This window comes from Aquarana catesbeiana, linkage group LG02 (assembly GCF_042186555.1).
Source record: "Aquarana catesbeiana isolate 2022-GZ linkage group LG02, ASM4218655v1, whole genome shotgun sequence".
NCBI classification, from domain to species: domain Eukaryota; kingdom Metazoa; phylum Chordata; class Amphibia; order Anura; family Ranidae; genus Aquarana; species Aquarana catesbeiana.
The window spans coordinates 730,871,102-730,896,528 of NC_133325.1; positions in this window are offsets into that span (position 1 = coordinate 730,871,102).

Sequence of the window (25,427 nt, forward strand, 5' to 3'; positions counted from 1 at the left end):
CATCCGTGTGGATAGAAATGGTAAGCTACAGAGAAGGAAATCGTGAAAAATCCTTCATATAAAGTGCATCCAGCTCCACACCCAGGTGAGTAGATAAATAAAAAGATATTTATTCCTGCGCTACCATATAGGAAAAAAGGAAGCAAATGGGAAAAAGCTGCATGCACCGAACCAGGGTCAACCAAACCTGGATGGACAATAATGTAAAGGTAGAGAGAGGTGCTGCGCTAATCCATCACATAAAGCGAAAATGAATAAAAATAAATATGTACAAATAAGGTTAAAAGCCACTAAAATAGACCATTCGTATCGTAGCTGGATAAAATGAAATGTAAGGTGCAAGAATGGACAGTCGCTCACAGGGTCACTATATGATAATTAGTGAGAATGAACGGCCTATAAAACACCTGAATAATGTCATCTAAAAAATATTGAAATTCCCACACTATAAGTAAGGGAAAAAAAAAAACACTGGCATGATATATAATAATCAGTGTGACATCATGACCAAAGTGCAGCATGCAAACATCAAAAAAGGTTATCACCAAAACTATGTGACATATAAAACACTCCAATCACTATGTGTAAAATATGTGCAAATCTCTGCAATAAACTGAAAATAGAAATGCCAAAGGTGTGACAATATATAAATCAATGAATGTGACTAAATACAATGAAGATGCGACAAAGTTCATATGTGCAAACAGCAATGTGCAAAATTCTGGTGTAGATGGAAACAAAGTGAAAAATGGATAAATAAAACTACAAATCAAACAATACAAAAACAGTTCATATGTGCAAAATCGCAAAAGTGGTGACGATAGAGTCAAAATGCCAATTCTTTTGAACGAATAGAAAAGTTCCACTGTGCAGTGCTCAAACTGAAACAAAAAAGTGACTCCTCTTCGTGTACCAATCACACAATAGTGAGCAGTGGCCTCTTACCTTACGGTAATGAGGAAATAGCATTTGATGTATGTAGGGGCTACCTCTCCTTGTAATCCTGAACCACGGTGTGAGCCCTGCAGGGTTTGGTCCCTCAGTGGATATGGAGGAGGTAAGACAAAGGAGGATACCCAATAATGTAATGTTGTCTAAACACTGGTAATCTTTATTCCAAAAAAGCAACTTCGGGGTACTCACATACATAACAGTATAAATGGCATTGAATCTGAGGAACGGCGAGCTCGTATGTCCACGTCAGAGCAGAGCGCCTATGCCGTCCCTACGCGTGATGTCACCAACACACGTGACTTCATCAGGGGATATAGGGAAGGCGTAAAGAGTGTCCTTAAATAGCCTTAGCAACTTAGTATAAGTCCTTAGACCCCATTTGGCAGCCTCACACGCTTGATGGTGAAGTATTATTGTATATAAAGAGGCAACATCTGCAGTAGCCATGATCCACGGTCCCTCTTCTCTGGGGATATCTTCTATCATTTGAAACATTTGTTTTGTATCTCTAAGGTAGGCTTTTGTGCTTTGGACGACTGGTTGTAGGAAGAAATCTATGTATTCAAAAGAATTGTCATTTTGACTCTATCATCACCACTTTTGCGATTTTGCACATTTTTCACTTTGTTTCCATCTACACCAGAATTTTGCACATTGCTGTTTGCACATATGAACTTTGTCGCATCTTCATTGTATTTAGTCACATTCATTGATTTATATATTGTCACACCTTTGGCATTTCTATTTTCAGTTTATTGCAGAGATGTCACATAGTTTTGGTGATAACCTTTTTTGATGTTTGCATGCTGCACTTTGGTTATGATGTCACATATTACTGATAGTGTGGGAATTTCAATATTTTTTAGATGACATTATTCAGGTGTTTTATAGGCCGTTCATTCTCACTAATTATCATATAGTGACCCTGTGAGCGACTGTCCATTCTTGCACCTTACATTTCATTTTATCCAGCTACGATATGAATGGCTTATTTTAGTGGCTTTTAACCTTATTTATACATATTTATTTTTATTCATTTTCACTTTATGTGATGGATTAGCGCAGCACCTCTCTCTATCTTTACAGGTGAGTAGATAGCCTGCTTACAGGATCGCCGTGACCACTAAACAGTAGTCTCACCGAGCTCAGGGAAAAACGGTCTCCTCAGGACCTTTAAAGTTGTCTGGAACTGCAGCTAGAATTAATGATGCTCAGAAAACACAAAAAAGAAAAGCTCCCATAGTGTAGTACTTTGTAAAAGCAGGTCTCCATAGGCTTCACTTCACTTCCTGTATTATTTGCCCATCCACCTCCTGAGAGGAAAAACGTGATGACGTCACCGCCGCAGGCTCCACCCTATGTATTTCGTCACTAACGGACATCGACTAGGGATTGGCTAAGGGACTGTGTCATCACGCATACTGATTTATATACACCTTCAACGCAATCTTAACTGTTGGTCACTGGATCAGTATAATGGATAAGAAGGCGGCACTGCCATTTTAACTGCTGGCCACCGATTGGAGCAATAGATATACAAAAGTGTAAAAACTAAAGAAATAAATCAAAAGCACCGCCATCTAGTGGCGGAAATGTAGAAGGAAAAAATTTTAATGTTGGATGGCAAATTAGAAGGAGAAAAGGAAGTGAAAAGAAGCCATACAGACACCACATGTTTGTACAGACAATAAAAGACATCATAGATGCTAGTATTACCTAATTCCTAAAGTGAAGGTAAAACTAGAGATTAATAATAATGGTACATAGATAAAAAAAGGGTAACAATTTATTGTTAAAAGATAATAAATGGAGATGGGCAGAAGAACTGTTTTCCCCTTTTAGATAATCACTAAGCATTATTTATGAAACAATTAATGTCCCAGTCGACGTTTAAACCGAAAGGCACATAAGATTTCATATCAAAAATCCATCTGGTTTCAAGTCTGGAGATTGATCTGATCATATTCGTACCCCTCCAATGGGGTCAGATTTTGTCAAATGCCAGAAAAAGAGTCCCCTTAAGTTTCTTATCGTGATACTTAGCGTAGTGTCTAGATAAATTATGCTTTTTGAAACCCCTCTTTATATTCCCCACATGTTCAGATAGGTGTAAATGCAATTCCCTTTTTGTGAGGTCCAATATACTGCTTAGAGCATGGACATTGAATCATACAAACAACAAATTGAGTAGAGCAAATAATGAATGATTCTATATTGTACATCCTATTTGTCTGAGTAGATTTAAAAGTCTCACATTTTCGACCTCTAAAAGAATTAATTTGGCAAATGCTACATTTTCGGCATGGAAAAAAACCTTTCATAGAATGAAAAAATATAATGGTTTTTGGGGGGTCTACTACATTCGGGGCAATACTATGCCTCAAAGAGGGAGCTCCTCTGTATATTACTACAGGGCGGTCCAGAATAACTGGACCAAGAACTTTGTCATTCTTTAATATACCCCAATGTATATTGTGGATTTTTTTCATGTTCGTTAGAATATCCTGTAATCATGGACCATCCAAATTTATTGTCTGCTACATGGTTAGTCCCTCTTGTTCTGTTAAGCATAATGCACCTATCCATATTAGCAACTTTATCAATGGTTACATGAATTTCTTTTTCCAGGTAGCCTTGAATCTGGGAGTGACTCGCCTCATACTGCAAGGTGATACCTCTGTCATTCTGATTGAGTCTTAGGAAAAACGCCTCAAGGGAAGGCAGATCTCCGTCCCACAGGAGAAGGACATCATCGATGTACCTTCTCCAGAAGCGTAGCTCCCTGGGGGGATCTGTATCGATCACCTCTTGCTCCCAAGGGGCCATAAATAAATTGGCTAAGCTAGGAGCAAATTTTGCGCCCATCGCAATGCCACATGTTTGTAAAAAGAAATTACCCCCAAACTAAAAATAATTATGGCCCATTGCAAAAATCAGAAGCTCCATAACAAAATCTCTTTGCAACTGCGACAGAGAGTGATCCTGTTCGAGGTAGAACTTCACTGCCTCAAACCCTTGCTGGTGAGATATGACGGTGTAGAGAGAAGCCACATCTGCTGTCGCCAGAATGTAGCCCTCTCTCCACTCACACCCATTCAACAGGTTGATAACCTGTGTTGTGTCCCTCAAATAAGAGGGGGTCGCAACCACTAAAGGCTGAAGAAAGTCATCCACATATCTGCCTATCCTTGCTGTCACCGAGTCTATGCCACTAATTATAGAGCGACCTGGGGGTTTTGAGAGATTTTTGGGAATCTTAGGCAAATAGTACATAACCGGTACTCTCGGAACTGATGGTACCAGGTATGCCTTTTTTTTTTTATTCAAAATTTTTTGTCAGAACCCCTCATCAATTATGCTCAAAAGTTCTCTTTTGAATTTTGCTGCAGGGTTTGAGGCCAGTGGTGTGTAGGTTATACGATCAGACAAAAGCCTATTCATTTCATACTCATTACCATACCCATACCCCAGATGATATCTAATCAGACGAAACGCGCCGGATCGAGTTCTGCCAACATCATCGCGTCTTTTTATGTCCTTTTATGAGCCTTTTATATGCTTCAGAAACGTGAGTGTTTACTTGGCCTCCTTTTTTAATAAATACAATTTTAAACGTTATCACACTATGTGGAACCTTTCTTTGATTTTGGGTTTCATCGTGTGAGCAAGAGGACCTCCTCTGTCCTTCCCTTCCTCCATCTGTGCCTCATCCATTTATTTGATGTGAATCCATTGCTGATTATTACCGTAAGGTTTGGAATTGTGACCAAGGCAATCTGGATCCTTAATGGTTTCCCATATATGGTGTTCATCACCACAAGCTCAGTCAACTTAGGTGGTATAAGCCCCCTTAAGTCCACTGATTCCGGTAAGCCTTTAGTCAAATTGGTGGCGGTTCTTTTTACTAGACATGTGCGATTCGTTTCCTAACTAATTGATTTTCATATGAATTTGTTAGTGTTCGTACATTAAGATCAATTCGAATATCTGCATAGCTGAAAGAGCCAAAATACGAAAATTACAAAATTACGAATAAGCAAAATAATGAACACGCGAAAATCCGAACTTATGAACGGACAAACCTACGAAAATACGAAACTCTGAAACAGTAACAGAAAGATGACATATAACGAATGATTTACTTTTGGTATTTTCAATTCTTTGTCTGTTCATAATTTCGTATGTTCGTATTTCCATTTGTGTGCTCGTAATTTCGTTTCTTCGTCTGTTTGTAATTATGTTTGTTCGTGTTCTCAAATCGTTCTTTTGAATGGACAGTGTAAGTGTATCTTAATATGTATGTTCGTAATTTCATATGTTCGTAATTTTGTGTTCTCGAATCGTTCTTTCGAATGGACAATGTATTAGTGAGTGATGTATCTTACTTAATATCTTTAGCCAATCAGCTTATCCCTTTTGTGTCTGAGTCACACTGCATTCCTGAATCTTTTTAGATTCAGTTGAGGAGACGGAGTCAGGTCTCGTGACTGAGGGAGTGGACTGAAGTAAGTGCAGGACTTATTAGAAAAGTAATAGGAAGTAGCAATTATTATTCTTTATTTCCTACGAAGGTACGAATCAACGAAAAAGGCAATCTCACAAAAGTAACAATTAAATTACAAGTAATGTACCGAATAAACGAAAATTATTATCTAACAAAATTACGAATTTCGAATCAAAGAAAAGTAGACTAACGGAATTACGAATCATTTCGTTTCAACGAAAATAAAACTGTTACGAAAATACGAACAAGTCCGAATATGAAAACTCGCGTCTTATGAAATCACAAATCGATACGAATGAAGAGAAACTTAAAGAACTGAAACGAAACAAATTTTTTTGTTGTGCATGTCTACTTTTCACAAGAATTTTCCCTTTAATACGCCTTCATCTTGATGTCATCTGTTTCATCAATGCCTTTGGGATGCTCACTCATTAGCTATTGATTCCAAGACTTTTTTGAATCAACTCTTTTCTTGTCACTTTTATTATATATATTTTTTTACTGGGTGGACATTATTTAGTTGACACTGATAACACTCACTGTTATTTTGTACTTAGTGTATTTAAGCGCTGCATTTTTTGTTTTGTGGTCGTTTTCAACACATGTTGTTGTATGGCTTTCAAATGGCTTTTATCTTGTAAGTGCAACCCACTTGTTTTTTTATAAAACCTGCTTTTACAAAGTACTACACTATGGGAGCTTTTCTTTTGTATGTTTTCTGAGCATCATTAGTTCTAGCTGCAGTTCCAGACAACATTAAAGGTCCTGGGGAGACCGTTTTTCCCTGAGCTCGGTGAGACTACTGTTTAGTGGTCACGGTGATCTGGTAAGCAGGCTATCTACTCACCTGGGTGTGGAGCTGGAAGCACTTTATATGAAGGATTTTTCATGATTTCCTCCTCTGTAGTTTACCATTTCTATCCACACGGATGGGTGTTACCTCCTTGTTCTTTCTGGACTTGATTCTCAATGGGACTCTGCTTTAGTTTTCATCCATTTGTTTAATCGATCATTATTTTCACTAGTGCTGCATCTGCTTTGCATATTTTATCTGTATGAAAACTACTCCTACAAGCTTCACCAGGAACTGATAGAAATCACAAGACGGCTATATACTGCTGATGAGAAAAGGTATTTAGCAGTTTATATTTATTAAATAATTGAAGGGGGAGGGGGATAATTGCATTTCCATGTTCTGTGTACTGTGGGAGATCAGAAATAGTGAATGCAGGTTCCTGGGTTTAGTAACACTTTAAGTGGTTTGTCTCATCCATGTAAACTGATACATTCTGCTGGGGAGCTTGAGCTTATGAAAAACATCAGACTTACTGGCTGGATCACCAGATGAAAGTAAAAGAAAGAAAGCCTAAAAAAGCTTTTGAGTTTAATACTGTTTTAAATAGCATTTTGGTTTTTGGTGCTCAGATGCAGTGTAGTTTCACTTTAAAATAAAGGAAAAAAAGTGAGAAAAAAAGAAAAAACCAATGCAGCCACTACATTTAAGAACCGGTAAGCTGCAACACTATCAGTTTTTGTTGTTGAGCTTAGAAACGCTTTAAAAGAGAAGTATGGGTTTGGGGGTTATTGCAGTTTTATACTTACCTAGGTGGATGCAGCATCGGTCAGATGCTGCATCTGTCTCCCAGTGTCTCTGCACTGAGAACCGAGCGATCAAACATCGCCGATGGCTCAGTTCTTTCGGCACCCCAAGCAGAGAGCTGCTGCCTGTCAATCGGCAGCTCTCCTGCTCTGCTCCGCCACGCTTGGGGAGCCGACATCCCAGCGGCTCGCTGAGAGGCTGAGACGGCTATCAGTCCAGGCACCTGGAGGATCCAGACTCCCATTGTCGGGATGACGCGATGCCTGGACTGATATTGGTGATGTCAGCAGTCAGCGGACTTTAGCTCGCTCTCTGCTGAAAACGGGTCACAGGAGTGCAAAACGAATTGCACTCCTATGACCCAGAGGAGAAGCCCAGGCAAATGAGCTCAGGCTAGACTTCTCCTTTAAATATATTTGTTTGCATGTGGTCATACTTACACCAGCAACTTAAGCAGTTTTCTGGGGTGTGTGCTGGAAATCAGACCATGACCATCCCTATTAAAACAAAAGTATCAAATCTGTGCAGCGTCAGTGATATCCTTACGTAACGTATATTCTATTTACATAGTCGGTTTTATTTCTCCGCTTCTGAGTCTTTATGGCTGATTATATTTAAAACAACACAGAGCAATTTAAACATCCCAGAGCTGTACAAAGTGTATCTATCACCTGCAGAGTTTTGGAATGAAGTGATATGTCAAGAGGATAATCTGTAACATAATAGGTTAGGTCTGAATCACAGCCACGTAATGTGTTCCTGTTTGATTTATTCTAGTTGAAATTGTTCTATTTTTTTTTTTTTTTCAGTCTGGATTTCCTGCAGCCGAGTGATTCAGCTCTCACTGCAGACTGGAGTTGGAAAAGAAAAACTCAGAGGTCGCCAGAGGTCATTATTTTCACATAGTTTGGAATAATGAGAGCATCACATGTCAGCCAGCGGAGAACAAAATGTCACATGCTCCAGCTAAAGGTCGGCGCTGGTCAGAGGTCGCTCAGAGAAGGCCAGGAAATGACCTCACGGGTCAGACAGAGTGCACAAAGGAAAGGTCAGCAAATGTCACGCAAAGCATGCAGCTGTTTGAGAGATGAAACAAGCAAGGCACCTTTTGTGCTGACACTTTCTAAGGTGACATCTCCACAAGACTTTCATTTACTCAAGCCTTTTCCTCATAAAGTTTGTATCCAAAAGATGTGGCTGCACGTTAACCCTTCATGTGCATGGCTATGGCTGTTTCAAGCCCATGTCTATGGGCCCATTCACACCCTGTGTGGGTGGACTGCGCAGAGCAGTGTGGTCCCACTGCAAGACATGACTAAGACCGCTTTCACACTGGGGCCGCCTGTGCGTTAGCGCTAAAATGGCACTTATTTTAGTGGCGCTTTAGCGCTGTTTAAGAGGCGCGCTTTTAACCCCAAAGAAGGGGTTAAAAACACCCATGTTGAAGCGTTTCCAATGCGCTTCTCAGGCGCTTCTGAAGCGCTGGCCAATCATTGCAATGGGCAGGGGCATTTTGGGAGCACTGTATAGAGCGCTCCCAAACCAACCCAAAGATGCTGCTTGCAGGACTTTTTCTAATGTCCCGAAAGCCCGCAAGCGCACTGCCCTAGTGTGAAAACGCTCAGGCTTTCACATTCTGGCTGCACGGGAGGCATTTTTCAGGTGCTTTACCATACCTCCCAACATTTTGAGATGGGAATGAGGGACACCTACTAGCAAACGTATGTAGGCATAGGACACACCCCGCCTGCCACGCCCCTTAAAGGGGACATAACCAAAAAAAAAGGTTATTTAAATCAACAAGTGCTTTTTTTACCACTAATATTTCTTTATATTGGCTTTTAAAATTGACAAATGCAGCAATTTATAATTTGGATGAAAGGTTTAGCACTGGGAAACACTTTTTGAAAGATAAAAAGTGCATTTTATATACAACTATATAGATCAGACCAAAATGAGGGACAAATGAGGAGTAAAGAGGGACAGAGGGACATTGCTCCAAATCAGGGACAGTCCCTCGAAATCAGGAACAGTTGTGAGATATGGGAAACAGATACTTTTCCTTGACCGCCGACCTTCTTGCCACCATCTTCTATAATCCATTGCATGTGCAGCTGCGTGTGCACAAATATACCAAGAGCAGCAACAAGCCTGCAAATGCGCCCTTGGTAACATACTGCCTCCTGGATAGGTGTAATGTGGCATTCCCAGGAAGCAGCAGGGCCAAGCCTAGGCCAGAAAGCAGGAAGTGTTGCTTTGCACTACAAAAAGGTATAGCATTGTGGGGGCTAAGGGCCCCTAGGGGGCCTGGGGTCACTTTAAGAGGCTAGGTGACACTATGGGACCTAGGTGGCACTGTGGGAGGTTAGGGCATCTACAGCTACTGGAGGCCTGGGAGGAGGGAGGTTATGGCCACAGCCCTGTGGTTGAGAAACAACGAAGACAATATTTGCTTATCTTGGGTTCATACAGTATGTTATTCCTGTGTACAGGCACTTGGGCCACAGTTCATGCTCTTTCTTGTCCCCTGTGCCCAAGGAGCCCTTAGTGGACACAAGGTAGGCAAAAAGTACTGCCATATAACACCATTGGTAAATGACAGGTAAAAGCACAACTACCTCAGTGTCTTTTTTAGTAAACATATTTCAAATTATAATAGCTATATTTACTTTAAAGTCATTTTTGATATGACACCTTTCACAAGCTTGCTCTTACATGTTTTTGGTGCTGTATTAAAGATTTGTAAAATAACCACTAGAGGGAGCCCTCACTGGCTTAGTGCACTTACTCTGAACTAATGGGGAAAAAAGATAACTACAGACTGCATTGTTTTCAACGAGTCAGCTGACTTGTAGACTTGCATCATTAGGAAAGAGCAGTAAGGACATTCACTCCATTGCAAAGCAGGAAGCACAGCCTGCATATGTAATGAATAAATATTTATAACCTATATATAGCCTGAACATTATACAAAGAAACAACATGCATTATACATGCTGATTAAATCATTTACAGTACATCAAATTGAGGTTTGGCTTGCCAATGACAGGCTTGCCCCCCTAATACACTTCTCAGTAGACCATTTGCAGGACAGAGCCTAATATTAGTGACAACATAGATTGCATGATTATTCAAGTCTCTGTACCCCACATATTGCAGATTCTGGTTGTATAGCTTATTGTACAAAGAGCTTTCTTTTCTGACACTGCACTGTCTTTGAAAGTAAATTCACCTGAAAAAAAAAAACATCAGGGAGAGATGCAGGCAAACCAAGGTATTCAAGAGGTAATACTGAATTCTTCTATTTGGCCAGTGGCGGCTGGTGCTCAAAAATTTTTGGGGGGTGCAAACAAACTGAAAAATTCTGAAAATACCCCATCAATTGCAGCCTCACTGTACCATCAATCGCAGCCACTGTGCCCATCAATTGCCACCACTGTGCTCATCAAACGCAGCCACTGTGCCCCATCAATTGCCACCACTGTGCCCATCAATTGCAGCCACTGTGCCCCATAAAATGCAGCCACTGTGCCCCATAAAATGCAGCCACTGTGCCCCATCAAACGCCATCACTTTGCCCCACAAAACGCCACCACTGTACCCATCAATTGCCACCACTGTGCCCATCAATTGCCGCCACTGTGCCCATCAATTGCTCCCACTGTACCCATCAATTGCCGCCACTGTGCCCATCAATTGCCGCCACTGTGCGCATCAATTGCTCCCACTGTGCCCCATCAAACGCAGCCATTGTGCCATATCAAATGCTGCCAGTGTGCCCCCCGCTGGCCCACCGTCTGCACTTACCTGTCTCGGTGGGACAGCTCCTCGATGTCTTCTCCCGTCCTCTCTTTTCGTCCTCTGCTATGATTGGATGCCTGGCATCCAATCACAGCGCCTGTTGATTCAGCCAATCAGGTGACGGGTAACATATCTGAGCACCTGATTGGCAGAGAGGCGGTTTATTGTTAGGAAAGCGAATATTCATTTGCTTTTCTAACACAGCTGAGTGACCTGCGGGTGCCCAGCATAGGCGCTCGCAGGTCCCCGGCCATGCAGCCGGAGCCCCACAATCTCTGGGGGAAAAGATTCCCTGCTAGCTGTCAGAATGGGGGATCAGGAGCAAGCGGGGTTGTTCTGGAAATTTTATAGATAGGCAACTCCTATCCTCATATTAATTAGTGGTCCCAAATTAATAATAACTACTGCAGTAAGGAACAGACACAAAAGATACACACAGCATCTTTCCAAAATAACTGTTCTGTTTATTTGACGCAATAAAAGTTTTTTTAAACACATGATTACATAGGTATCACATTACTATTACAATTGTATGTTAACAAGGGGCGTAACATAGGCAGGCTAATTCTAATCAGGACTTGAAAGAATGCAAACATGTAATGAAAACATTATTAGTGCCGTGTGCACAATGAGTGCAGTGTGAAATACATAGGAAAACCATACAAAATGGAATAATATTTTATACAGAATTTATCATTTCCTTAACAAGCATCAGTGCATATGTAACATTAATATGGGTGTAATATGTGACATGTTAAAAAAAGGTGAACTTATCCTTTAAAAGAGTCCTTTGCATCAGCAACAATCTTTCCATATAAAGATATCCAAAAGCCCTAAGATAGCTGCTGGGTCTTGACATCTTGCCAGGTTATGTAGAGAGATGAGGGGGTGGGAGAGGCAGAGGAGAGTAAGTAGACACTCTCCAAAAACAAGAAGCAATTGACTGTCCTATATTAGTCGGGTTTTTAGAAAATTCAAAGGCACATTACAAATGGATATAAAAATCATGTATGGAAGGAAATAGCCCTACTAATAGGGCGTACACACGGTCGGACTTTGTTCGGACATTCCGACAACAAAATCCATGGATTTTTTCCGACGGATGTTGGCTCAAACTTGTCTTGCATACACACGGTCACACAAAGTTGTCGGAAAATCCGATCGTTCTGAACACGGTGACGTAAAACACGTACGTCGGGACTATAAACGGGGCAGTGGCCAATAGCTTTCATCTCTTTATTTATTCTGAGCATGCGTGGCACTTTGTCCGTCGGATTTGTGTACACACAATCGGAATTTCCGACAACGGATTTTGTTGTCGGAAAATTTTATCTCCTGCTCTCCAGCTTTGTGTGTCGGAAAATCCGATGGAAAATGTCCGATGGAGCCCACACACGGTCGGAATTTCCAACAACACGCTCCGATCGGACATTTTCCATCGGAAAATCCGACCGCGTGTACGGGCCATTAGAATTGAAAATACTTTAATTTCCTGTGTTTTTAATTGTTTAAGCTGGTGATGGGTTTATTTAATAATAAACAAATTATTGTATCGTTTTAATGTTAACCATCAGACTTCTGCTTATGCCCAACCAAATTGGTATCAAAACAAATGTAGAATTCTACAAAATGACTAACTTATACTGGAAAGTGGATAATTATGTACTGTATTTTCTGTTATATTGCAAACTATTTCTGAGCACTTGTATATACTTGAATATTTCTGGCTTGCATTTTCCAGCTTATTCATAAAATGTGGGCCACTGTATTGAACGTGCAGGACTTTACGGATTTCTCCCTGCTCCCTCAGTGGTTGGAGGAGAGACAGTCATATGACACGTAACCAGGCTCTCCTCCAAGCTTTTTTTTCCTTCTACCATTCATTTTTTATTGCACAATGCTCTCTTCAGACTCCCATATGTCCAGTTCTGGAATCACATGGCACAATCAGGTAACATAAGGGGGGGAAGGGGGGTACCAATCATTCTTAGTTGCCAGCAGTCGTAACTGGTGTTCCATTGGTTGGGGGGGCATCACGCAGGGGCCTCGGGAGGGGGGTGGCTAGGGGTGGCTGAAGCCCCGAAGGTGACCCCAAAAAGCCCTGAGTCTCAGGCATGCAGCTCTCCAAACTGATCCCGAGCGCCGCCGAGTTTGACTGAGTGCCATAGCAGGTCCCGCCTTCTGGAGCCTGCAATGCCTATGATGGATGTCCCACTGGTCCAATGCCGGGACCGCGGGACATGTGACATCCATCATAGGCACTGCAGGCTCCAGAAGGCGGGAATTACAATGCGGCCGCCGCGCCACATCCTCGCTCGGCACTCGGGCGGGTGGCTCTCCTCTCCTCCTCGGCTCCTCCTCCTCTGACTGACTGACTGACTGACTGCCTGGTTGGTGTGACACCGCACACCACAGCTGAGGTAGGTCAGACAGTATATGTAAATGTCAGTGGATGTAGGTCAGGCAGGTCAGTGTATGTAGGTCAGTGTAGGTAGGTCAGTGTAGGTAGGTCACTACCGTCAGTGTAGGTAGGTCAGTGTATGTAAATGTCAGTGGATGTAGGTCAGGCAGGTCAGTGTAGGTAGGTCACTACCATCAGTGTATGTAGGTCAGTGTAGGTAGGTCACTACCGTCAGTGTAGGTAGGTCAGTGTAGGTAGGTCACTACCGTCAGTGTAGGTAGGTCAGTGTATGTAGGTCACTACCGTCAGTGTAGGTAGGCCAATGTATGTAAATGTCAGTGTATGTAGGTCAGGCAGGTCAGTGTATGTAGGTCATTGTAGGTAGGTCAGTGTAGGTAGGTCAGTGTAGGTAGGTCACTACCGTCAGTATATGTAGGTGAGTGTAGGTAGGTCAGTGTAGATAGGTCACTACTGTCAGTGTAGGTAGGTCAGTGTATGTAGGTCAGGCAGGTCAGTGTAGGTAGGTCACTACCATCAGTGTATGTAGGTCAGTGTAGGTAGGTCAGTGTAGGTAAGTCACTACGGTCAGTGTATGTAGGTCAGTGTAGGTAGGTCAGTGTAGGTAGGTCACTACCGTCAGTGTATGTAGGTCAGTGTATGTAGGTCAGTGTAGGTAGGTCACTACCATCAGTGTATGTAGGTCAGTGTAGGTAGGTCACTACCGTCATTGTAGGTAGGTCAGTGTAGGTAGGTCAGTACCGTCAGTGTAGGTAAGTCACTACCGTCAGTGTATGTAGGTCAGGTAGGTCACAGCCCAGCCAAAAAAAAGCCTGCGTCATGTGTACACCCCCCCGTTTCTGGCCTTGGACTTCGGGCTGAAGCCCCTGGTCTTTTTGCCACCTAGCAACGCCCCTGGGCATCAGACAGACCTGACCACATGCATTCGCCCCCTCCCTGCACTCCAGCTCGCCTCCCCACACAAACCCCCCCTGTCGCTCGAGCCCGTCACTGCACACCATACCCCCCTGTCGCTGGCTCACTCGCCCTCTGGTCTGCCAGGCCCCCTGTCAGCCCTGCACTTACCCCATGCAGGTCACTGCTGCAGCGGCGGCTTCCCCTCCTCCATCTCCTCCATGTCCTGACCGTCGCTTCTCCTCCCAGCCGATTTGGTATTCGGACTCCCAGCCAATGGGATCTTAGAGCACTGCTCCCTGAGCCCACCCTGTTGTGTGACATTAGCAAATTAATATTCACTAATGTCTTCCTGTTTCTCCTCCCGGCCAATCAGGATGCGGGTCCTGAGACCCCATTGGCCTGGAGGAGAAGTAGGAAGACATTAGCGAATATTAATTCGCTAATGTCACACAACAGGGTGGGCTCAAGGAGCAGTGCTCTGCTCCCCGAGCCCACCCTTTTTTAAAGCCAATTAAAGCCTCCGGCTCTAATCACATGCTTAAAAAAAAATGGAATCTATGCGTTCGGCGCCCTGCATGTAGATTAGGGACCGGATGCATGGATTAGGGGGGCAGCGCCCCTGCACCCCTAATAAGCGGCCACCATTGGTTGCCAGCAATGATAATTATAGTACAAAAAGATTTTCCAGCATTTCTTTGCGACAGATTGCTGTTCCTATTCCAGTGGAAAAATAAGGAGTAAAACTTCCAATACGGAACCCTTCATGCACTGCAATTATCAGCGCACCAACTTAGAAAGCAGATTGAGGTTGGCCCCAGAGTTGCCTAATTTGGGCAGATGCTCATCTTTTGCCATAAGACACCTGCCTTACTATGGGTCCCAGTAATTAGGATTTGGAATGTGGATACAACTTTTTTTTAAACTTAGCTTGAACATAAATACCTGCCTGTTAGTTTGGTCCCTTTGAAAGTTTGCTACCATAAGGAAGTAACACATTTTCCTTGGGATTACTACGTTTGGTTCCTTTTCTTTAGTATAGGACCCAAGGCTGCAAGTAGACTCGTCCCCGGAGCCCAGCAATCCAAAAGAAGCACACAGCTGCCTCTAAAAAAAAGACATTGATTACATTTTTGCCGATATGGGGGAACTTCCCAGGAGAACATTTATCTACAATACAGCTGGCAGGAAGGGTGTAGCACAAGAAGTACACGTTTTGATATTTTTATTACACTAAACATAACTGAACAAATTTAAGATCACCTAACAAAAAATCAAAACAGTTTACATTATGAAAGGCTAAAAATAATTAATTAAAGCCTACTCTGGGCATAACTAAAAATAATAAAAATAAAAAAATACCCTTGCAATGGGGCCCTACTGCACTCCAAAGGTTAAATGTTTATTATGTCTAGAGGTGCTGGAATATGAAGTAATACATATCGTAATTTACACGTCAGCAAGGTTCCTCCGGCGAGACCGGTCCACTGCACATTTCTCTCTAAGGTGCATCCACCTAAAGTCACACTCCATCCTCCGTCAAGTATAATGCAGGGTTAATAGCCCTGAACTGTCCATGATGATGCCAAGGTAGCACAGCAGGACGGAGGAAGGTAAGCGTAAGGTATATGTAATCATTTCTGATCCTCTATTACTTACAGCAGTAGCAAACATGTAAGCTTTGCAATGCTGGAGCGCCACACTGCAAGGGTATATTTTTTTAATTCCTGGAATTCAGATTTACAGCCTAACTCCAGATAACTAGAGTGGAGAAGAGTTAGGGCCCATCAACATTTTGTTGCTGGAAGTAGCACAGTGGCTAAGTGGTTAGCCACTTCTGCATAGCAGCACTAGGGTCCTTGGTTCAAATCAGTGGTGGCTGGTGCTGTATTTTTTTGGGGGGGGTGGCAAACAAGACAATCCCACCGCCACCCCTGTTGGTCGGTTGGTCCTGCACTCACACCGACACACCCCCCCAGTCGGTCAGACCCGCACTTACCACATCTAGATTGCGGGCAGCTTCGGCTCCTTCCTGCGTCTCCTCCACTACGTCACGGGCTTCACAGCGGCTTCCCTCCTCCTTCCCTCAGCGTGGCGGCCCATGCGATCGCTTCTCCTCTTGAGCAATCGGGTCCCACCCAACTGGGTGGGCTCAGGGCACAGTGCTCTGCACCCAGGGCCCACCTTTTTTTGAAGGACTGATAAAAGTGGAGTAAGTAAGTTACGCCGGCCATAGATGGATTAAAATTTGGCCGGTTCAGCAGGGACTGGCCAAATTTTGATCCATCTATAGGCAGGATGGTTGTACAGATCGACTTCTGTACAACCAACCTATTGTTTTTTTTTTGTTTTTTTGCCAAATTAGTGCGACCGGCTATAGAGTGCAACATTGATCATTGTATTCTGCGGGCAGGGAAGGCTCCCCACTGGCAGAACACAATAGCACTGTGGGAGGGATTTCTTCAATAGTACTGTATGTTTCAACAGTACCAAGCCCTGATGAAGGGGGACCCGTTAAACCCCAAAATGCATTACATTTTTTTTTACATAAGAATTTGAATAAAATAAAATCTGGACGTTATACATTCTGCTTTTGGTACAGAATGGCCCTGACTTTACATTGCTGGCTGTGTCCCCATTTGGGGAGATTTCTCCAAACCCCAAAAAAGATTTAGAATTTTCCCCACTTTCTGTCTTTTTAAAGGGTCAGTTTATTGAAAAAAATGCATAGCCATTCATCCAGTGAATCTACATGTACTTTTTTTTTTTTGTTTAAATTGGGCATATATGAATTATAATGAACTTTAATTTCACTTTAGAATTAATGTTCTTTTGTTATATACAGTAGTAAAATACTGCTTTATGGCCACTAGTTGGAGCTGAGAAAAATAAGAAATGTGTATGTCTTTGTAACAAGAGATACAATGTAACAATTGTAGAGGACACTAGCAGGAGTTAGCAGATAAATGTAATTGCTACATTGTATCTTTTTTACAGAGATATATGTATTTCTTACACGCCTCAGCGCCATCTAGTGGCCACAATGCAGTATTTTTCTAGTGCATAGCCTAAACAACATTCGTTTTTGCCCAATTCACACAGATCAAATGTACATGCAGATTCACTGGATGAATCTAGGATCTAGAAGCAGACCTTCTAGCTGTTAGACAGAACAGGAAATGAAAGTAATACACATAATGGGGACATAAATAGTAATAAAAGCACATGACTGGTGTATGGCTAATGTGTTGGCTGCCACCACCTATTAATCCCACCCCTCTTTTTCTACCCAACAAATACCTTAGGAAAGAACTATGCGAAAGCTTCTGGATTTAAATGGCCATAGCAGCCCCTTTATTAATAACCATAACAAAGTTTTATATAAAATAAATTCCATTTTATATAACCCAACTTTATGTACCCGCCTTAAACTGACTGCTATGTCTAAGGTTCATGAAGGAAGGTTTTCAATCACATCAGCTGTACCACCACCACCTAGGCATCCTGGCCCCTAGCCGTAATTCCACCAGTTCAGGGACAAACTATTACCAACTTCTTACTCGATGACTGATAGCCCATTATTTTCATGATAGGGAAGGTACCCATACCGAGATAGGCCCAACCCATTCCACACCACATACTGTATTCCTTTCAACATTCCGACCTTCAAGAACCTGAGCCCCTGCAGCCATCAACCTAGACAAGAAAACACAACATTAAACCAACCACACAGCCCAAGATAGGGAGGGAGGGAGGGAAAGAAAAAACTTCCTGTGCTGTTACCTCTCTCCTGCTGCCCCCCAACTAATGGAAACTACCCCCGCCCCCAGGGACTACCCAGTACCCAGGCTGCACCCCCCTACCCTTCCATCGCTACAATGTAAGCCACCCCCCCCACCAGTACACTAACAAGAATTGACCAGTGCAGCCTGCCCAGCGACGCCCAGTCATGTGGGCCCTGCACCTAGGTTCCCTTTGCTCCGGGCCTGTTCTGTAAGGGTGTATCCACATTTGTGAATGCAACCGCATTTCGATTAGATGTGAGAACCCAAGCAGGGGTTGCCATGATTAGCTGGGGGAGAGGCAGACCCATTGAAATCAAAGGGAGATGGCAAGCTTGGCTTCCGCAGATAATCGCTGCCGCTCGTATGTAATCGCTCATGCGAGTAATCGACCCTGGATGCAGATGTCCAGGGCAATTGCTGCATGAGTGATTGCATGTTAGTGACTGCAATTAGCTACGGGAACTGGCAGCCTCCCTTTGCTTTGAAATGGTGCTGCCTCCTGCAGCTAATCGTGGCACACCCGGTGGGGTTCTCCCATCTAATCACAGTGCAGCTGCATTTGCGGATGTGAATATAACCTAAACCTCAGTCAGGATTTTATTGCTGTCAGTGTGGCAGATTCAGAGGACGGGTGTCAAACAGAACAGGTGCTTCAAACTCTTCTCTACGAAAACAAAGAACAGGTTTTCTCTGAAGTTGGTTTTAAAAACTAGTGTTGTCATTTGGCACAGCCAAAAACATTTGTAGTGCAATTAAGGACTCAAAGGTCCCATTTTTAAGAAACACCTGCAGCCAACTGTTCAAATTCTTTCCTACATTTGTTCTAAACACAGGGAGCACAGCCTCAGTCATACTTATGGGAAGAGAGCATGTTGTACTGGAGACACTGGCACCATTCCCTACATACAGAGGTCTGGACACAATGTCATAACCTCATACAATTCATGGCTCTGATCTTTAATATGTGTTACCAAAAAGCAGAAGGGAATGCTTAAAGTGACACTAAACTCTGGTTTGAAAACAAAATTCTAAGTTAAGCATGTATGTTGTATTGTAAATCAGAAAACTACCTTCTTGCTCTCAGCTTGTTCCAGAGAGTGGCTATTTTTGTTCTCCATGGTCCAACGGTATGTAACAACATAGCCAACCTCTCTTGTGCGCTCTTGAACAGGACTATAGGATTTATAGTGTGCACCAAGCTGTCAGTAGCAGACCCATTAAGTACTGTAAGTTGTGAGGTGGGACTTCCAAGGATCAGGCTATGATTTTCCAGCACATCCCACAGATGCTTGATTGGATTGAGTTTTGGACAATACGGTGGCCCAATCAAGACCCAAACTCGTTGTGTTCGTCAAACCATTCTTAAACCATTTTTTCAGTGTGCAGGGTGCATTATCTTGCTGAAAGAGGCAACTCTCATCAGGGAATACCTTTCCATGAGGGGGAGTACTTGGTCACCAACAATGTTTAGGTAGGAGGTACAGGTCAAGGTAACATCTACATGAATGGCAGGACCCAAGGTTTTCTAGCACAACATTGCCCAAAGCAATGCCAACCACCAATAAATTTACTGACAAGTTAGTAAAAACCAGTGATTTTTTTTACAACTGCCAGTAAATATCAGGGGCTGATAATTTCATGCTGTGTTGACTTTTTAAGTGTAAATCAAGCAAATTACTTTGTTATAGGTATTGTCAGTATTTCCATATCATGTTTATACTGTTCAAATATTCACTGGTAGTTTTCCATAGGACTTCCGTAATTTCTTAGGTTGCCAGTAAAAAATGTGCTCCTCCAGTAAATTTTCCATGTTTTGTCAGTAAAAAATGGTGCGGGAGGTTGGCAACCCTGCTCTAGATCAGTGGAGTCTAGAGGAGAAGAAGCTGTGGGAACCTGTTGACCTGTTCCCTGTTGAGGGAAAAGTGGAAGATTGGGTAAGTAAATCTTTTTTTGTTTCCCTAGACCAAAAGGAGCAATTAACCCTTGCAGTGTAGGCACAGCCCCACTGCAAAGGATCAATTTTTAGTTGCCCAGATGCAGCCCCTTGGGCTTTAGGCAAAGCCAGTGGATGGGACTGGTGCTCACATACAGCAGTTGCAATCCTTTGCTTCACACCTGCATCAAAAACTGTCACTTCTGTTGCATTCAGTGGCCAGTAAGTTCATCGAACGTGACCCATTCAAGCAAAATGGAAAGCTCTGCAAATGCCCGCAACCGCATGCAATGCACATGGTTGCAGTACATTGATACAGCAATTACGGTGTTAAAACAGGTAGTGAGAAGACGTCACACTGCTAATTCACAGCCTGTCAAATCCCTCTGAAAAACAATCTGAATGCAGATCAAAGTCTGGGCTTACCTCAAAACTGCTGTGTAACTTGTCGGTGCTATATAAATACCTATAATAAATAAAAGCAGGCTTGTAAAGTTACTGAGGGGTCCTTTTTAAGCAATGATGAGAATGACAGCTAGTCAAGGGTCAAGTTTCTACCAACATTCACAGTGTGGAAAAACAAGTACAATCCAGACAGCTATGTTTGAGATTTGTATAGCAAGGGAAAGCTGCGTGGTGATGGATTCAAGGATGTGAAAAACTGAGCTCTCACCATGCAGCCTGTACACAATTAGAGCAGAGGGACTCAGCACTTTCATTCGATAACTCAGCTCAACTTGTGACGTTGTTAGTGTGGCTCCCAGACTCAATAAAATATCATCAGGAAAATGGATGTGCTGGACGAGTGCTGGTAAAAAACTGCACTCAGCACAATGCGGTGATCCCGGAGATCTATCATCCAGATAGCATACAGATTGGAATGAAGGAGGATCAGGTCTGTTCATGTAACATACAATGGGTATAGAAAAGAATTACCCCCTTCTAAAATAATCACCTTGCCTGAAATTGAGACAAATACAGTTTTTGTTTTATCCAGCTGTATTTACTCAGTGTAACTTATAACATCCAAGTGACAGATATAACACCGTCATGTCAGAAAAAAATAGAAAAATTCAAAAACAGATTCACTGAGTTGGAAAAAGGATCACCCCCCCCCCCTCCTAAAAATGACATGTAAACTCAATGAGGGGTAGCTAATCACCTTCTCCAAAGCCATTTGACTTTCAACTGTGATCAGCTGTGGTCATTTTGATTAGCGCTTTCATGGAGTATTTCAGTCCCGAGTAGTGCAATTGCAAGCAATCCACTATGGGTGACAAGGCACGGTCACCAGGATCTCTGGGATAAAGTTGTGGATAGGCACAAGTCAAGAGATTGATACAAAATAATGACAACAGCTTTATCAATGCCTAGAAACAAAGTGAAGTCTATTAAGAACTGGAAGGTATTTGGTACAATACAGACCCTCTCTGGATCAGGATGTCACTCCAAACTGGATGAAAGAGCCAGGAATTGAAGACAAAGAGTGGTCATTGTGTGCATCTGACAACACTATCACAAATTTTCCACAAACATGGCCTGTATGGGAGGGTTGCAAGTAGAAAGGCACTCCTCAAGAAAGGCCACATGCAGTCATGACTGAGCTTTGCCATAACGAACCTTGAAGATTCTGAGGCCACATGGAAAAAGGTGTTATGGTCAGATGAGACTAAAATTTAATTATTTGGCCTCAACACCAAACAATATGTCTGGCAGAAATCCAATACAGCTCATCATCCAAATAACACCATTCCTACAGTAAAGCATGGAGGTGGTAATATCGGTAATATCCTGTTATGGGGATGTTTCTCTGCAGCAGGGACTGGATCACTTGTCAGGATAGAAGAAAAATGGATGGGGCAAAATACCATCAAATTCTTGAGGAAAATCTGCTGCCCTATACCAGAAAGTTGTCAATGGGGAGAAGGTTTACCTTGGCATGACAATGACCCAAAACCCAGCAAAAATGACCACAGAGTGGTTGAAGGAGAAAAAAGGTGAATGTCCTTGCATGGCCTAGTCAGAGCCCAAACCCATTGAAAATCTGTGGAATGACTTAAAGACTGCAGTCCACAAATGGTCACCATCAAATTTAACTGAACTTGAGCAGTTCTGCAAAGAAGAGCGGGCAAATGTTGCAAAGTCTAGATGTGCAAAGTTATTAGAGACATATCCCAACAGACTAAAGGCTGTAATTAAAGCAAAAGGTGGTTCAACAAAATACTGACACAAAGGGCGATCCTTTTTTCAACTCAGTGATTCTGTTTTTTTTTTGTTTGTTTTTTTCTGACAGGTTGGTGTTATATCTGTCGCTTGGAGTAAATACAGCTGCATAAAACAAAACATGTGTCTGTCTTCATTCAGGCTGCAAAGCAAAGTGTGATTATTTTTTTTAAAAGGGGGGGGGGTGATTCTTTTCTATACTTACTGTACATGGAGCAGACGTCACTAAAGATTAGACACACAAAACATTGTATTTATTTACTATGCTAACCGATGTATCATATAAACTGCTCTAATAACTTCATTCAAGGAATTAAGATATGACCAAAGGCAAAACGTATTTTTTTAACTGCGGCTAAAGTGGGGAGTGATTAGAACATCTTTTTATATTGCTATTCACATCCTTGTTAAGGAAGTTTATCCTCTCTACTTGTCCTGGAAAAGAAAATCCAAATTTCTAGGTTGCCCCCCAGAACAGGAATGGAGAGGAAATCCTCTAATGCATGCACTACTTTTAAAAATGCACTGCAACCAGAAGGCATGGTACTGTTCTTCCATGTGATCTGGTGAAGGCAAACGCACTTGTGGGTAGGTGCACCATGGTGCGGCGGCAGAGTCCAGATGCAGAAAACAGATCTGTATTGAAACTGAGGTTCAGCAATACACAACAGGCCCAGTGGGAAGTCCACCCAAGCAGGAGCACTCACAGGGTGTAACAGCGATGAGTAGTAGCAGAAGGTCTCAGGTTTGCCGACAGCATCTGTCCCGAGGGGCAGAATGCGGCCTGGTCGGTCCTTACCCAAGTGGGGATGTTTTCAGGAAGGATGACATGTCCCTGCACTTTCCATACTCATCTGGAACTTCTCCCTGACACTAGAGTGATCTGTCACTACACTAGCCACATGCGAAATGCACACCAAACCCAAGAGCCAGAGTCTTAAATTGACTCTGCCTGACCCAAGATAGCTACCGAAGTCACATGGGTCGCCAGCATCCAATCGGATGCTGCCCCTCAGTGACCGAGGAAACTATAGTGAAACTAGGTTCCTCTCGACTTCCTCCTTCACCTGCATTGCCATTATGGACAACCACCACCTGCAGTGGAGAAAATAGACTGCACCTGCCTACACGCTGCATTTGCAATCTGTGTTTGGGGTGTGGATCGCACACCCAATGCATTTTGTATGCAGTACAGGAAAGAAAAACACAGAACACAGATTTCTCACACCTTTTCTGGTGTGAACAAGCCCTAATTCTATTCACAATACAAAAAAAAATTTACCTTCAGTTTTACCTTACCTTAAAGAGACACTGTCACTTTGCCCATTTAGGAAAATCACTTGACCTTCGGAAGATTTTACCCCTTTCATGACCAGGGCATTTTTTGCTATTCTGCAATGTGCTACTTTAAAGCGAGTTCCACCCAAAAATGGATATTCCGCTTTTCGGAATCCTCCCCCACTCCGGTGTCACATTTGGCACCTTTCAGGGGAGAGGGGAGAGCAGATACCTGTCTAATACAGGTGTTTTGCTCTCACTTCCAGGCATAGATAGCCGAGCCACTTCCGGGTATCTACGCCACTTCTCCACAACCCCCCCCCCCCGCTGTCTTCTGGGAGACACACAGGTCCCAGAAGACAGCAGGGACCAGTGGGATCGCGCAGCGCGTGATTCCCTTACCAAAGATGGCAGCGCCACACCCGAGAGCCAAGGGACGAGTCGGCTTCGGGTGCAGACATCGCCCTGGACAGGTAAGTGTCCTTACTTTAAAAGTCAGCAGCTGCGGTATTTGTAGCTGATGACTTTTTAAAAGAATTAGGCGGAACTCCGCTTTAACTAGCAAATTAAATTGATGTTATTTTTTTCACACAGATTTCTTTTGGTGGTATTTGATCACCACTGGATGATCTGGACCATATTTTTTTTAAAGAGAAACAATATTTTTTACTTTTTGCTATAAAACATATCCAAAAAAAAAATCAAATTTCTTCATAAATGTATTCCAAAATGTATTCTGTTACATGTCTTTGGTATTAAAAAAATATCTAAACGTGTATATTGTTGTATATTGGTTTGCATGAAAGTTATAGAGTTTACAAACTATGGTATATATACTGTAATTTTTTTTTTTTTAACTAGTAATGGCGGTGATCAGCGACTGTGATAGTGCGGTGGGAAATCTGACACTAAGGCCTGATTCACACCTATGCATTTTTAGTGCTTTTTGCATTTTGCAGATTTGCACTACAGTCCATTTCATATGGTTTCCTATGGACCACGTTCTATAGTGCAAATCTGCACAGTGCAAAAAGCACTAAAAATGCATAGGTGTGAATCAAGCCTAACTGATGCTAGGTAGGAACTGACTAACTGACACTGACATAATAGTGACACTAATACAGTGACCATGGCTAATACTCATAGGCGTGCGCACAGGGTGTGCCTGGGCACACCCTAATTACCTAGTGCGCATTAGCATTATCGCTTTGTGTAGCAGCAGGGAAGTGGGAAAGATCTCCTGCTTTCCTGCTCTGCCATAGGAAAAGAGATTACGCACTTCTCTTTCACTGCACCGGCAGGGAGATCAATGTGCCAGGCCCATATATTTAGACACACATGCATGTGTGTTTGAGCTTTGGGGTACACACCCTAATGCAATATGCTGCGCACACCTATGCTAATACTATACACTGTCTCTGTACTAATTACACTGGCTGGGAAGGGGTTAACATCTAAAGGAAATCAAGGGGATATCTGTGTGCCTAACAATGTGTGCAATATGTGCTGCTTTTACTAATCGATGTGGCTGATTTTTCTCCCTGCTTTGCTTTGCAGGGAGAAAAAAAACAGCCACATCGCTGCTCCATGTACAGAGCCCTGTGTTGTTAGTAAACACAGGGTTCTGTACTGTGATTCGCTGAGCCTATCAAGTACCGGCCATAAATCATTGGCCGGGACCTGCTGACTGGCTTGTGCTGTACCCCCTACCCAGAAATGCCGGATCACGTACATGTACATGTATGGCCACCTCGTTGTCATATATATGCATGGGGCGGTCTGCAAGTAGTTAAATCCAAAACAAGAAATGAGAGGAAACCCCTCCAAAGTAAGGGTGTCCCCATTGGGAGATTTTGCATTTATTCCTTATTTGGTGACAACCCAAAATGGGTGATTTTACTTTCGTTTCTTGGCGATCAGGAAAAATAGAGAGGGTAAATCTCCCTAATGGGGACACAGACAGCAATTAAAACCAGACAGGTGTTCTAATCCCTTCCCACTCTATCCATAGCTAAACAAAGTTTTGCCTTTAGTTA